The 16,646-nt window shown below is 44.3% G+C and overlaps 1 protein-coding gene across 5 annotated transcripts in view; it reads right to left on the bottom strand.

Annotated features, from left to right (window-relative positions):
• The window catches only part of FYN (FYN proto-oncogene, Src family tyrosine kinase), a 210,241-nt gene extending 201,514 nt beyond the window's left edge, over positions 1-8,727 (bottom strand). For 3 of the 5 annotated variants that reach the window (XM_009206262.4, XM_021937969.2, XM_021937971.2), the window contains exon 1: positions 8,250-8,549. The gene's annotated coding sequence lies outside the window, so the exon portion shown is untranslated. Of the gene's footprint in view, positions 1-8,249 lie in introns of all 5 variants that reach the window. The other 2 variants (XM_003898298.3, XM_017958404.3) reach the window with 2 other exon arrangements.
• Between the last annotated feature and the right edge of the window lie 7,919 nt (positions 8,728-16,646).

Below are 16,646 nucleotides of genomic sequence, written 5' to 3'. Positions count from 1 at the left end.
CAAAGCAAAGGCAAGGAGGCAGGGAATGAGGAACCACAGCTCTGGAACAAAAGCAGGAAGGAGTTTAGCAGCCACATAGACCTGGCTTTACTGGTTATTAGCTGTGTGACCATGAGCCATTTACCTCTCTGAGCCTCAGTCTCCCCATTTAACTAATGGGTATAATAACACATGCCTCCTAGAGTTGCTATGATTAAGTACATGACTGTATGTAAGCAGCTAACACATGCCTCCAAGTTCAATAAAATGGCACGTGCTATTATTTCTATGGTGTATTCAGGGAGGAGTAGGTAGCTGTGGTATGCTCTCTACTTTTGTACAGTATCACAGAAAGGAGAATACAAGGCCAGAAACAAGTAGTCCTCTAAAAAAGCTTTCTGAAGGCAAATAAGCAATGGACTAGGACTTTCTCATGGTACTTTTTTCTCCCCCAAACTCTTACAGTTAATAGGTACTCAGTACATATTTGCCCAAACCAGCCAAGTGCTGCTGGAGGTCATGGGTTTACAAGTGCAGAGTATGTCATGATCTCTGCTTCCTAAGCATACCCAAGAAGGAGACTCAAGTCAGGCTTCACTTCCAGAGGGAGGTGCAAAGCAGGCTGTTCTGGAAGCAGGCTGAGACAAACAGGAAAGCGCTCTTATCCAAATATTACGACAACTCAGAGTCTTACAAACATTGTTAAAGTTTCATGAGTCAGTAAGCATTATCTTTTCCTCCCACGTTTTCATTAGACCATAAATCCAGTTCAATTTATATTCTTCCAGGATTACTGCGTCCTAATCAAGTCCAGAGTGTCACTTACTCCTAAGCTGCCTATACTGCATGTCACCCAAGTCCATTTGGATAATACCATTCAGGCTTCTCATGTGTTTTAGTAGCTAAAAATCAGATTTGCTCAACTAGAAACACTAAAAAAATTATTATAGTCCTCTAAATAACACAAAACACCCTTTTCATAGGAGCCAAATGTGTGAAAGTCATAACCCATTCGTTTTTCCTTACTCTATAGTTCATTCTGCCTTTAGAAAGTCACGATCACATTCTGAAGTCAAACTCAAGGGATTTCCATTGTAAACAGGGTAAAATTCTGGTTATCTGACTAAAAGAAACCCTTTTACAGGGCTAACTTCAGAATGCTTTCATGTTTTCCGTTCTCAAGAATGAAGGTGCTGCATTTCTTACTAAAAATGCTGTTTTCAATCATACCATATAAGTAACTTTCCTACCTTTTCTAACAATTTTTGATCCAGAACTGACAATCACCCAAATCTCTCTAAAATATTCAAAGTTTCCTTATATGCACTTGGCAATCTGAAATCAAGAATCTGTTGAATAATGACTATAAGACTATGGGAATTACATGGTCACCCACACTTACATGAAAAGAACGGTGAGGTGCCTAAAGCAGGTATGTCATATGTGTGTATATACACATACACACATACATATGGATTAACAGCAGCAAACACATAGCTTTTGCTGTGTGTAGGACACTGTTCGGAATATTTGACATGTATTAACTCACTGAATCCTCACAGCAACCCTTTGAGGCAGGAACTACTATTGCCATTTAAAGATGAAGAAAAGGAGGCACAGAGAGACCAGGTAACTTGGTCCAGCTCACACAGCTGGAAGGGGTCAAACCGGGACCCTACCCCAACCTCACGTTTGTTTGTTTTTTTTTTTTTGAGACAGAGTCTCCCTCTGTCACCCAGACTGGAGTGCAGTGGCACAATCTCGGCTCATTGCAACCTCTGCCTCCCAGGCTCAAGCGATTCTACTGCCTCAGGCTCCCAAGTAGCTGGGATTACAGGCCTGTGCCACCACGCCCAGCTAGTTTTTGTATTTTTAGTAGAGAAAAGGTTTTGCCACGTTGGCCATGTTGGTCTCAAACTCCTGACCTCAGGTGATCTACCTGCCTAGGCTTCCCAAAGTGCTGGGATTACAGATGTGAGCCCCCGTGCCCGGCCCCAACCCCATGCTCTTAACCACACCATACTCCTGGGCTGAAAGGTGTGAAACCTGGTGACTTTGCCATCTTGGACCAGTTGCTTTAACCTCTTTATCTAACTTCATTTTTCCTCACAAGTAAAATGAACATGTTGACTACACGATCTCTACAATTCCATGGCCCGTGCCCATGAAAAACTGCGAGTCCTTCATGGTTGTATGTTCTGCAGGCTTTGATATGTGTTTTTACCCTGGTTGGGGAGCAACAGATTTTTAGCCTTCTCCTCATCTAATTCTCCTGATGCTGCTTTGGGCAGGTTCAGATATCTTCAGGGCTAAATCCAACTGCACATTTTGTTCTTTACGTTGCTCAACTCTGAGGCTGGTCTAGTACTCTGCAGGCTCTTCTCCCATTCTGGGCCTGATTTCTCCTCTATTCCTGGGCTCGCTCTCCGCCCTTTCTGCTCTTTCTACTCCACACACTCTCCCTGGGTGACCTCACCCACATCCACGGCTTCAAGTATTTTGTAATTTGCTAACAAATTTATATTCAAGACCTAGTCCTGGCTGGGCACAGTGGCTCATGCCTGTTATCTCAGCACCTTGGGAAGCTGCAGCAGGTAGATCCCCTGCGGTCAGGAGTTCGAGACCAGCCTGGCCAACGTGGCAAAACCCCAATAATTAGCTGGGTGTAGTGGCGGGCGCCTGTAATCCCAGCTACTCAGGAGGCTGAGGCAGGAGAATCGGTTGAACTCAGGACACGGAGGTTGCAGTGAGCTAAGATCATGCCATTGCACTCCAGCCTGGGCAACGAGAGTGAAATTCTGTCTCAGAAAAAAAAAAAAAGACCTAGTCCTGTCCCTCACTCCAGACCTCTCTATTTACCTGCCTATGAGCTACTACACCTGGAAGTCTAAAGTGTTTACGATAAAGTCATCACTTAGATACCTGCCGCTGCTTTCCTTATTGGACTGCTTGTCTCCACCTAATTTCCCAGAGAAATTCTTTTCTATCTACCCCCATGCCCTGTCTCCTGCTCTCTCATTCTGTCTTTTTTGCTCCATCTGCACCTCCTTTCCTTCCATTTAGACCCTCATCTACTACTCATTGAAGTTTCCATAACTATCCTCCCTGCACTAGTTCTGCCAGCCCTTCGTCAAAGGCCCATACTGTGGCCAGATCTTTATAAAAATACAATCACATCAAAGCCACATCTCCACTTACAACTCTTAAATGGCACTCAGGATAAAGTACTTACAAGAATCTTCTCAGTTTCTCCTTCAGCTCTGTCATTTCACTTTGTCCATCTCTGTACCACTCCAAACAACCCTGAGCTAACTGCAGTTCCCCCAAAAGGTCTGTGCATTCGTCCTCTAGGCTGTTCTTTCTGGGACAGGAGGCTTCCCACAACACTCACCGAGCCATCTCTACTCATCTCGCCTTCAGACCCCTCCTCCTCCAGCCTTCTCTGCTTGGCTATCCCACTTGTGCACCTGTTTTCCAGTTTCATGCTCCATTCTGTATGCTCTCTGGCATCCTACATGGACCCCTAAAATCACAGCATTTGTAACATTGCTCGAAGACTCTTTTATAGCTCTGCAAAACTAGCAGGTAAATTCCTTGGGGACAGGATCACATCTCTTTTGCCTTGAACCATCGAATTCATTGTCTGGCAAATAGAATATGCAATGAATGAATGCTGTTAAATGAGTAAGCATGTAGACAATTCATAAACTTATACAGACCTAATTGTGTACCACAGAAAGGCCTAGCTTTAAATAAAGAATCACACAGAGTAAAATTATTTCCCGTATCGACATGCCTTGCTTTACCATTTTTTAATTTAATTTTGTATTTCCCAGGTAAGTAGCAGATGAGAGTCTGAATGAAAGGAGGGCAGGGATGAATATTTTATTTCTATTTGGTTATAAAATTTTATTTCCCATCAACCAAAAGTCTTAATTTCTAAAGCATTTCAGTCACCCTCCTTTATGGCACATAACGTATTTTAATACCATCATAACATGTAGTATTTTGAATATTACCTAGTGGCTAAGGGCAAAGGCTTTGGAACCAAACTAATTGGACCTGAATCCTGATTCTACCACTTAGTAGCTGTATGATCTTGAATTAGTTACTTAATAAGCTACTAAAGCTTGCTTCAATTTCCCATCTGTAAAATGGAGATTATAAGTGAAACCACTGCATATTATTATTGTTAAGATTGGAGCTTAAACAGTGCTTGGCACATAGTAAATGTTCAATAAATGTTAGCAATTATTAATTATTTTTATCTCTTCTAGTAGACCATGAACTTCTGAAAAGCAAGGACAGCAGAAGTATTCATTTCCAGGACCTCATCTCCCCAGTTCCTTGCACAAAGTAACATACTAGGCTAATGTCTGCAGAACAGATGAATATAATGAAGTATTCACTGCAAAAAAAAAAAGTACATTAACAATTATGATGGCTGGTATGAATGGAATTGCTTCAACAATTTGGAAGCCTGTGGAGAAAAGGGACTACCGAGAACACTAGAACCCTGCTCCTGGAGATTTGGAAGGTCACTTAACCTCTGTGGAATATGCAAGACTCACAGACAAAGAGGGCAGCTGAGTGACAGAGGAGACCCACGTGGGCCTGAAGAGCTGGCTGGCTGAGCCTCCTGCCCTTCCGTTTAGAAGCTGCAAGGCCTTGGGGCAAGCAGTTTCACCTCTCAGGCTGATTAATTTCCTCTTCCGATTAAGAGGGAGTAGGACTGTGATTTCTTTTTTCTTTTTGAAATAGGGTACAGTGGTATGACCTCAGCTCACTGCAGTCTCTACCTCCTAGGCTCAAGTGATCCTCCCACCTCAGCCTCCTGAGTAGCTGGGACCACAGATGCATGCCACCATGCCTGGCTAATTTTTAAAAGATTTTTCATGGAGACAAGGTCTCACTATGTTGGCCAGGCTGGTCACAAACTCTTGGGCTAAAGTGATCCACCCACCTCAGCCTCCCAAAGTGCTGGGATTACAGGCGTGAGCCACAACATCCAGAAGGAATGTGATTTCTAAGGACTCTCCTAGCAACTCTGGGAGTCTACAGAATGACCAGATGAAAAATTAAGCCAAGAAAGGTGCTTCTAGGGTAAAAGAACCACATCAAAGTCAACACAGGAAGCATCAGATGATTGTATTACATGGGATTACTGAGTAGGAATTGGCAACATTTGAAACACGACAACAAGTAAGATTTTTGAAACATGCTTAGGATGAAAAGATCTAAACTTATAAAATCAAAAGAAAAGCAATGACGGGTGTCCATTCTAGATTTCTATTTAATTCCCATTAGCCTGTAAGTTTCTTAAGGGCAGTGAATGTGCCTTGGTAAGTGGCAGTGTTTGGCAAAGCTGTTCAATAAAAGTATTTACTCTGTATCTTTTTTCTGAGCACATGGCTAAACTACATTTCCCAGGCTCCCTTGCAATCAAATGTGGCCATATAACTAGCCCTCAAGTAAAGACTGTGAGAGGAAGTGATGGTGTCACTTCCAGGCTAAGGTATTTCAAAAGTGGGTGTGCCCCGTCTACTCTCTCTGTTGCCCCTTCTGTAAGCTGAAACAGGTTCCAATGGTAAGCTATGGGATGGCGGAGCTAAAAGATAGGGGTGTGGGACCCAGAATCACTGCATGGCGGAAAGCCACCTACAGATCAGAAACATGAACTTTAGACTATTAAATGAGCAAGAATAAACATCTATTGCTTTTGAGCCATTATATATTTGCAGGCCTATTTGTTACAACTGCTAACATTAGCCTAATTGATACAGGTGTTGAACACATACCAAAGACCTAACTCACATTTGTTGATTGTTAAATGAAACAGAGTACCCACTAAGATAAAACTTGGTAGGAAACAAGATAAATAAGATAAGGTTCCTTTTATCAATGTGCTGACCAACTAATGGTGGAAATAGACTCATGCCAAACGTAATAGCTGCTGCCAAAGTTTGAAACCAAAATATGATGATTTGTTTGGAAAGGAGAAGATGGAAACGGCTTCACAGAGGAGATGACATTTGAGCTGGGCGCCAAAGGTTAAAAAGGACTTCAAGGAAGTCAGATGGGGTTAGAGATTGCAGACCCAGGAGAAAGCAGAGTGTGCATTTGCTCACATTCAACCTTATCATTAAGTCTCTCAAACTTGGTCAACAGAGTGCGAGTTTATGTGCTCTGGCTTTCCTTCCTGGGTCCGGCATCAAACAAACGACCCTTTGTTTTCACAGTACACTCATTAACCCTATTGCTTTTTTTAATGTAAAAAGCTCCACGATTAATGTTCTTAAAAAGCACATAAGTAAATGTTTCACGAATCATAACTCTTTTCTAATAAAATTACTGAAAAAGAAACCTACAGTTCTGTTACTTATAACAGTTGAGGAGCCATACTTTTAAGAAAGAACGGGTTTCACTTAAGTTTTGACAATATCGATTAAGCGTGTAATAGTCACTGGTTTACAAAACGGAACATTAAGCCCCCAGATTTACATTAACATTTCCTCCTTAAAAAGAACATCAGATGGTTTAGACTTCAGTCAAGATTCTCTACAGCCCCAGTTCATAGCCAAGTGGCCCCAAAGCCTCATATAGTTAAACCACTTCCTCCAAAAGTCTGCGAGTCCCTTTATCTGAACACAGGGTAACCATGGAGCAGGGACTGGGGAAGAAGACAGTACAAAGGGTGGAAAGTATTGCAGTTGCTTGGGTGGTGAGAAAGGAAGTGGGCGTCCCAAGACTACCTTGAAGCAGGCAAAAGACAGTCTGCAGTGGTCTTCCAAATGCTAACTCTAGACCGTTTTATCCACGTCCCCAGGTATTTACTTCAATAAAAGGGTAAAACAACATCACTGGGCTGACAGGATTTCATTTCAAAAGACATCAGCACAGTGACCTCTTAGACTTGATAGAAGAAGCCAGTCAGATTGCCTCCCCCTTATCAAATACCAATTTAATTCTGATTCAGAAACAAAATTCTTGTGACCCCCACACCAATTTACTCTACCGCAGCTCTTAGTACTTGTTCCCAAAAGAAGAGGGGAAAGAATAGGGATAGGGAGGCTACCTTAAAAGTAAAGCAACTCTTAAGACTGCTGGAATAATTGTCCCCTTAAATCTAAGAAACACTGCAGCTGCCAGTCAACACTACTGGTCTGTGAACACAGCAAAATGCCGACACCTGCCACCCGGCATCTGGGGGTTCTTTTATTTTTTGGTAAATGTGGCAGGAAAGACTCAGAGAGACCAACTGCTTCATGGGAAAGAAAGGGAAGCCCCAGGGAGGAGAGACAAGAAGCATCGTGCCTATCCTAGGGTACTTTGTGTGTCTCCTCTCTATGCACTGAAAGGGCTCTTTGTGTCACACTCACACTCACACACCCGGCGAGTCTGTGTGATTTATTGGGGGAAGGAGGGGCAAGAAGGGTGATTTTATTATCCATCTTCCCAGTGAGTCCCAGCACATCTCTCCCTGGGCCCAAGCTCGGTGGCCTCCTTCTGGCCCAGTCCCCTCCGCCTGTGGCCGCAGAGATAAGAGAGGGGAGGAGCCCAAACAAAAACAGCCATGGATCTAGGGAAGTAGAGAGGAAATCCAGCGAGGGAGCCGGAAAGGAAGGAGAAAGGAGCTGGAGGGAGCAGAGGGGTGAGGGACAGAGGAAGAGAAGGAAAGGCTCTAGCACAGGGGAAAGGGGAAGGGTGGGTGGGTGGTGGCACAGGAAGAGTGAAGGAGAGGATGGGGGAAGTGCAAGGGAGGTGCCAGAAATAGGCAGGAGGATGGGTTGGAGAAGGCGACCGCCGCCGAGGGAGGAGGCCGAGAGGTGGAGGGGGGGGGAGGGGGTGGGGGGGGGAGGGAAGCAGCACGGGGCATCAATTATTAAGTGATTACATCATCCCTGACATTAAAACAACACACACAGCCCCAGTCCCCGCTGGGGGCCCCGAAAGGAGGGCGGGGGCGGAGTCTGGGCCAGCCTCACCCCCAAGCCAATTCCAATTTTCACTCGGCGCCCGCTTGCGGGCGAGGAAATGGGGCCCCCATCCCCGCGCCGCCTCGGAGCCGCACCCCGCAGGGGTGTCCTCGGGTGCAGCCACGGGAAGACCCCGAGCGCCGACTCCCCAGCAGCCCCGCGGGGCGCCCCGGCGGCCGAGGGACCGCAGCGCCGGGCCCCGCGGTGGGGGCGGCGTGCGCGGGGGCGCCGGCGGCCGGGCGTCTCCGCAGCATCCCCGAGGCCTCCCGCGGCGCATCCCCGCCGCCTGCTTACCTGCGCGGCGCTCAGGCTCCGGAGCCCATTCACATGGTCCTCTCCCCGCCTCCTCCGGCGCGGCCGAGGCGGCTCCGGGAGCTCCCCGGCGGGCCCAGGAGCCGGTGGGCCTTCCGAGAGCACGGAGGGGGCGGCGCCGGGGTGTCCCCGGCCCGGCGGCCGGATCCCTCCCTGGCGCGGGCGGCGGCCGCCGGGCGGTGCGACGCGGGCGGCGGCTTTGTGTGCGCCCGGGCGGTCCTCGGTGCGCCGGGAGAAGCGCGGCGCGCCCGGGCGGGAGAGGACGCGCCGCTCGCAGGGCAACCTCGCCTCTACTCTCGTCGCCGGCCGGCGGGCGGGTCTCGAAGACCTTCGGCTCGCGGCGACCCCTCCTCCTCGCCCGCGGCAGCCCCCTCCTCGCCGGCTCCGCTGCTGACAGATGGCGCAACTGCAACGACGCGCCGCCGCCACCACCGCGGCTGCTCGCTGCTACTCTTGCTGATGCTCGGCCCCTCCAGCTCCGGAGGGGAGCGAGGAGGGGGCGGGGTGCTCCCCGAGAGTGACAGGCCCCGCTGCCCTATCAAGGAGCCCCTTGGGAGCTGCGGGCCTCAACCATTGGCGCCTGAGGCGTGGGCGGGACGGCAGTGGGTGGGGCCGCCGAGTGGGTTGAGCGTTACTGTGGCAGCGGGCATCCCAGGGTGCGTGCGGTGCAGGGTGTGCAAGAGGATGCGAGGTTGGAGGAGGAGGTCTGTGTGTTTTTAAGGATTGTGTGGAGTTGTGAGGTGGCGGAGTAGGGCGGGAGAAAGAGCGGAGAGTGTGAACTGCAGTTTCTGCTTTGCGGAAGGTTGCAGCTGCTGCTGCAGATTGACACCTGCCATTCCCCCCAAACCATGGGAACCTGCCTCGAGACAGGGCTATCTTGCCTTTCTGGTGTCTTTTCATTTGAGGGTGAGAGGATGAAATGGAAAATTGTTTGGACGGTGATAGCAGCGTTTTCTTTGATCAAACTGAAAAGAGTAGCGAACAAAGTAGAATCCTGTCACTGAAACGTGGAAACGCACAACAAATAACAATGAGGAGGAGAAGGAGATTAGGATCATTTTATCAGTCCCCTATTTCTGGAGACACTTATTTATATTTCTTTTCTAGCAAAAGTCTAGAGGAAGTATTACTGAAATGGGGGGAGGGGAGAGCGGCGACTAAAGAACCTGAAATCACAGAGATTTGTTCGTACATTTCCCCCCACAAAAAAACCTTGTTTAATTGTAGCCATTGGTTGTCTTTGGTTTCTTATGACATTCAAACCTCTCATGTTTTTTTCCCCTTCACAGAATCTGAGCTTTTGCTCAGATTTCGCTTGATGAAATAATTGCCGGTTTAGTATACAGTTGGGAGTGCATCCGTCTTTATTTCCTATCCAGCTTTTCTATGGCAGGATGTAACTTCATGAAAAGAAACACTTTGGCTTCCTGATTTTCTTTATAGGTAATTCCTGTTTACTGAGAGTTCTGCTTTAAGGCATACTCAGAATCGCTCTCCTTAATGATTTTGGCAAGAACCCTACCTTTCCCCCTCAGCAAATCTAATGTTCTAAGAAATTATAAGTGAATCAGCTTCTGCTTCTGTGCTCAAAAATCTATAATATTGCCTTTCCGGCCCACTACTTGTTTCTAATTAAGTTTTAAAAATCAGTCCCTTTTGCTGACTGTTTTCTTTTTGTGCACCCTACTTTTTAAGAAAAGTTGCTAATATTTATTACATGATCTGCATCCTATGGAGGAGGAAACTGAGGAAAAGAGAAGTTAAGTAACTAACTCTAGGTGACAGTATAGGGTGGTTACTGGATTTTTTTTCCTTTTCCTTAAACAAAATGGCAAATTTAACCGTGTTTAAATTGTGTCTGCAAATTCCATAATCCCAAGAAATGGAACCATAGCTAGGACTAGGATATTTCCATATAAGAGAAAGCCAGCTTCATTTAGCCAAGAATTGCTTATCTCAAGAGCAGAGTCTCTTCGTCCTCAGGGCTAGTCCACAGTGGCTGTTCTGGGTTTATTTGAATTGGGATGCAGAGGCAGTTGTGTAGAGCAATGATTCTCAAACTTTGACATGTATCAGAAATAACTGAAGGGGGTTGCTTAAACATGAATTGCTGTGTTTAACCCCCTAGAGGTTCTGATTTAGGGGGTTTGGGATGGTGCCCAAGAATTTGCACTTTTAACAAGTTCCCAAGTGATGCTGATACAGCCGATCTGGAGACAACACCTTGAGAACCATAGTTCTAGAATTGGACTGTCCAAGGAGGTAGCCACTAGCCACACAACTGTTAAGTACTTGAAATGTACTTCAGTATTGGAAATTTGGCTACTGCAAATTAGGATGTGCTGTAAATGTAAAAGATGTATTAAATATTTCAGATCAAGCATGAAAAATGGAATGTAAAATGTCCCATTTTAATATTGATTACATGTTAAAATGATAGTCTAAATGTACTGTGCTAAATAAAACATATTATTAGAGTTAATTAAATTGTTTCTTTGTTTTTGAATGCAACTACTAGAAAATTTTAAATAACCTATGTGGCTCGAATTATATCTCTATCGGGCAGCACAGTTGTTTCTGATTCCAGCTCCACAGTTCACTGTTGGGAGCGCCTTGATGAAGGAAGTCGCTTATCCTTTTTGAACCTTAGTGTCCTCATACATAAAATGTGAAAAATAGTAAAACTGTTCTCAAACTATTCCTGACAGACTAAGTGTCATATGCTCTCAGAAAGAACACTGTTAGACTACAGACCTCCTTGAAATTTCATATTTAATTCAATCTATCTTACACTAAATCTGGAAATCTGGAGTAGGTGGGATAAGTCCTCTCTCTCTCTCTCTCTCTCCCCCCCTCTCCCCCACCCCCCACTTCTTCAAGAGAAGCCACTTCTTAGTGTCTGCAACTCTAATGGCTTCTTGATCTAATTAGTGGACAAAGAGACAATGTGATTAAAATGACAGATTAACCTGCTCCCATCAAGACTTCATCCTGTTTTTTGTAATTCTTTCCGTACCTAGTTTTTTTATCTGTTGCCCGTCTTAAATGTAGCTTTAAATGGATTTGGACTCCTCAGGAGAATTTGCTAATGGTCTGAACAAGTGTGTAGAGCACTGCAAAAGATTTGGATACTATTGCCCGTTTTGATCTATTCTGCCGATCTCTACCAAGAACTTGATTAAAGATCTGAGATGCTGTCCCTGCCCTACCCAAGGTAAGTAATATTGTCTTCCACAACCACCAGTTTTGTTTTCTTATGAGTAGCTTCTATTATACAAATTAGAATGTAGTCATTGTTCTAGAACTTCTCTTTGATTTTATTGATATTGTTTATATATTTTGTATTTTTCTACTTGCTTTACCTGAAAGTTTCCTCTTTCTATTCTGGCTTTCTTGAACTTGTCTCATCTGAATCTCGTCTCTTGCTTTTAAAGTAACTTTTTTTCTTATTTTTATTTTATTAGCTAAAACATTTTCTTGTCTTATTATTTCATTTTAGTTTTAATCTCTTAAATGTCAACTCAACAACAACACATATGGCAAGGGTAAAAACCCTCAATATAGAGTTTTTACAAATCAACAAGAAAATAAAGATGAATGTTTGAACTGAAAAATACGTGCAACAAAAACAAAACCCAAAATGGCCAGTACATGTGATAGGAGGTTCAACAGGAAAATGGATACCCATACCCTACTAGTGGAATTTTTAATTGGTACAACATTGCTGGAAGGCAGTTTAATAGCATTTGTGAAAAGCCTTTTAAAAAAAATGTATACATTTGACTTAGCAATTTTACTTCTGGGAAAGAATGGAACAAGTTTGCAAATACACACACACACACACACACATATGATGAGAATAATTGGAACATTGTTTATAATAGTGAAACACTAAGAAAAGTTCATTAATAAGGGATTTGGTGTGTAAATTATGTTATATCTATAATAGAATACTATATAGCCATAAAATTATGACATTGCCATTTATTTATTTATGTGGAAAGATTTTCACAACAAAATTAAGAAAAGCTGATAAATTAGTATTGTGTTTATATGTGCACATGTGTATGTTTATATATGTGTGTGTATTAATACACATATATTTCCATTATTTTTAAACTTATCTATATGTGTAATTTTTCATAGAAAGCAATACATACACAAAAGTTTTAATGATCGTTTTCTCCAAGTAATCATATTTTAGGTCATTGTTATTTTATTTTTTATCTTTTTCTGAATTTCCTCAACTTTTTACATTGGGCATTTATTATGTTATTAGAAAAAACAATAAAAACATTTTAAACTTGTTTCTTTTTTTGCTACTTTAATTCTCTTTTTTCTTCCTCTTCCTCCTGTCTGCTGTTTTTCCTCCCTTTTGAAGGAATATTGCCCCAGGGTAGTGTTCAGGAACCAAGACCAGGACCGGAGGGAAGCCTTCTGCTTCCGTCCACACACAGCTACCCTTCTTGTTTCTGGTGGGTCTTCTGGGACTTGCAAGAATGATTCTTACAAAACTTCACTTTGAGATTAGGCGTGATAACTCATGCCTGCAATCCCTGCAATCCCTGTGCTTTGGGAGGCTGAGGCCAGAGGACTGCTTGAGCCCAGGAGTTTGAGACCAACCTGGACAACACAGCAACACCCCATCTCTAAAAAAAAAAAAAAAAAAAAAAAAGATGCCAGGTGTGGTGGTGTACACCTGCAGTCTCATCTACTTGGGAGGCTGAGATGGGAAGATTACTTGAGCCTGGGAGGTCAGAGCTTCAGTGAGCTCTAATTGCACTGCTGTAACAGAGTGAGCCCTGTCTCAAAACAAAACAAAATGAAACAAACAAACCCCTTCAGTCTGAGAGTGGGACACCACTGCTAAAGTGGCCCCAGGGCTAACCTGTCTGTAGTTGGCATAACTGGTTCACTGTTTACCTCTTGCTTCTGATGCCTTATATCAAGTCCTTAAACATAGCCAATGGATTTAGGGCACTTCGGGTCCACAGCTTGCCATGAGCCAGCAGGAGATGGTCCTGGAAAAAATCTCATGTGGGCAAGACATGTGGGCAACACCTCAGCCTGAACTGAGAAAGGAGGATAGGTGATGTTAAACCTGCCTCTGAAAGGAAGATACCTGCGGCTCTTCTGAAGTTGAGATTCTGGTCCTACTTTTCTACCGTTGTCTCTCTTGTTAAATTGTGTCCACACTGGACAGCTGGTCCTCCTGGCAGGCCACAGCAGAGCCCTCTTGGCATTTGGCTTTCCAGCTCCCTTCTCTCTTAAAAAGATGGAGGGTAGACTGACTAGACAGGAGTTATTATGAACATGGTTTTAGAGCCCATGTGCACTGAACCTCTTTTGGATGCTCTCAACGTGTCAGGGTCAGTACTGGGCAAGCCAGGCATGCTGGGGAGGAAGAGAGGCCTATATCCTAACCAGACCACAGGGAGGGTGAATGGGGTGGCACTGATTGAAGACGCATTTCTTTGATTCTTTGCCCGACTCTCCAGGGGTGGCTTGGATTATTAGCTTGTGAAGTTCAAGTGCCTGAGAATGGGTCTTAGTCAACCTTGAGGGTCTAGATGGAAACCCTTCTAATTTCATAGAGTTATCTTCCAACACACCTCCTGCAGGGACCCCATAGAAGCCTAACAAGGGAGGCTGTTCTGTCATAAGATGGCCTGCCCCTTTCTTCTGCATACTAACCAGCCATACCTTTCACTCTGGCCCTCCCTTGACTCCTCACTGTCCGCCATTTCCAAGCTCTACTCAGTGCAGTGACATTATTTAAGACTCCTCCAGTGTGGTGGAACCAATAGAACACCCCACCCTAGTACAGATAACTGGATCAGAAACCTCTGGACTCCCCTGTTTGCAGGCACAGGTTGATAAGGCCTGATCATCTTTAGGTGAGCTGACCCTGACTTGACACACCACGGGAGACACTCAAGAGTGACACTGTGAGGCTAGCAGAGGCTTTTTGTTTTGTTTTTATCTGATAGAGCTCCTAGAGTGTGCCCTCAATGATTCAGTTATTTTCCTGATCATAGCTGCTTGTAGTCCTAAAGAAAAAGAGATAATGTCTCAGCTTTCTAATTAGTTTAGTGATCTACATCTGTGTGAAATGTGGACTTTATGACATTTATCTTGCTACTTTCAAGAAATCAAATATTCTATCTGTCAAGTTGTCAAGGGAAAAAATGAACTGAAGGAGGAGGAAATTATTGTATCAGTCAAGGTTCTTGGTTGCAAGCATCAAAAGCCTACTACGTCTGACCGGGCACAGTGGCTCACACCTGTAATCCCAGCAGTTTGGGAGGGTGAGGCAGGGGAATTGCTTGAGCCCAGGAGTTTGAGACCAGCCTGAGAAATATGATGAAACTCCATCTCTACAAAAAATACATAATTAGCCAGACAAGGTGGTGTGAGCCTGTAGTCCCAGGTACACGGGAGGCTGAGGTGGGAGGATCACCTAAGCCTGGGAGGTTGAGGCTGCAGTAACGTGTGATTGCACCACTGCACTCCAGCCTGGGCAACAGGGTAAGACCCTGTTTCAAAAACAAAACAAAATGACAACAACAACAACAACAAAACACAAAAAACCAAAACAAAGAAAATCCTACTTTGTCTAATTTAAGCAGAATAGGAATTTTTTAGGAAGCCATTGATTGGCTCATAGAATCAATTGGAAGACTTAAGAACCAGGCTCAAAAAGAAAAAAAAAAAAAAAAGAGGGAACCAGAAATGACTACCCAGGGGCACAATTGAGAGCTGGTTAGGACACCTCTGCTGGTGTCCTCATCCTACCAGAGACTTCTGCCACTGCCAAGAGGAAACACCACTGGATATAGATTCCAAGCCATCTGTTTATCCTTGTGTCACTTGCTGAAGATTCAAATTCCTAGGTGGCAGCATCCAATATGCTGACCATACCCCAGCTGCCAGTCAGGGTGGGAAGGAGTTGGGGGGCAGGAGGCAGAGGAGGGGGAGGGAGATTTGAATTTTTTCAGCTTCTGTGGGAAATGGTCAGGCCTTGCCCCACCCAACTCAGATAATAGGACTCTCTCCCCTCAAAAAAAAAAGGGAGACGAGATGCTGGGCCAGAATTTAAAAATGACAAATGCCCACTGCAATTGGTCACCCATATCTCTGTGAACCTCAGTGATCCGTGATTGAGTGTCCCTATTCATTTAACAGGAATTTCTTCCTTTCCAATCTGTTCCCTAGGCCCACCCTTTACATTCCCTTAGCAAGGTACATAATATTTGTTGAACATAATGTTTAACATGAATGATCTTTCAACTTTCATTTATTCTACATCTACCAGGGGAGAATTAATTGTCTCTGAGAATGCATGCCAAGATTTATGACACATCTTGTAGGGATGTGAAGCTTGTCAGGAATGGGAAGATTGATGGGTTTTCTTACACTTTCTCCTACCCTGAGAATCTGCATGTGAGGTTCTGTCAGTCTTCCTTTCTTCCTGTTTATTATCCTTCTTTATGTAGGAAACACTCTTGTGTGGGTACCCAGCTCACAGTGATTCCTCTTTTCTGGGAGTAGCTCCTAGTGCTCAGGAGTGGGCTCCTGGAGGCCATGTCTATATCAAGTGACCCTGTAGTACCCCATCCTAGCTGATATGGTTTGGCTGTGTCCCCACCCAAATCACATCTTGCATTGTAGTTCGTGTAATCCCCACATGTTGTGGGAGGGACCTGTTGAGAGGTAATTGAATCATGGAGGCAGTTACCTTCATGGTATTCTTGTAATAGTGAGTAAGTTCTCATGAGATCTGATAGTTTTATAAGGGGGTTCCCCCTTTGCTTGATTCTCATTCTTCTCTTTCCTGCCTTCTTGTGAAGAAGGATGTGTTTGCTTCTCCTTCAGCCATGATTATAAGTTTCCTGAGGCTTCCCCAGGAACTGTGAGTCAATTAAACCTCTTTCTTTTATAAATTACCAAGACTTGGGTATATCTTTATTAGCAGTGTAAGAATGGACTGATACACTAGCTATAGCCAAATGACCAGGGATAGACACTTATCCCTGAACGAGCCAAGTATTATTTACCAAGAATTTGAAAACTGGATAAGAGAGATACAGAGCTGAATATATTAGTGAGCTACACCAATTAGTAAACTAAAACCAACTTCTGTAACAAACAATCCCCAAATCTCAGTGGCTTTACATAACAGAGATTTACTTCTCTCTAAAGTCACAGTCCATTTGGGTTTTGATGGACAGTTATTCTTAAAGTGATTCAGGGACCTAGGCTCCCTTTAACAAGGATTTCATTGGATTCTATTTATATGACTGGGAAACAAGGAAGGAGAGGGAATTGCATGGCAGATTTTAGGGGTCAGGTCTAAACATGACATACATCATTTTTGCT

Source organism: Papio anubis, chromosome 6, assembly GCF_008728515.1.
Source record: "Papio anubis isolate 15944 chromosome 6, Panubis1.0, whole genome shotgun sequence".
Classification (NCBI taxonomy): domain Eukaryota; kingdom Metazoa; phylum Chordata; class Mammalia; order Primates; family Cercopithecidae; genus Papio; species Papio anubis.
The sequence above is the reverse complement of the archived record's forward strand: the minus strand, read 5'-3'. Positions and strand labels throughout refer to the sequence as shown.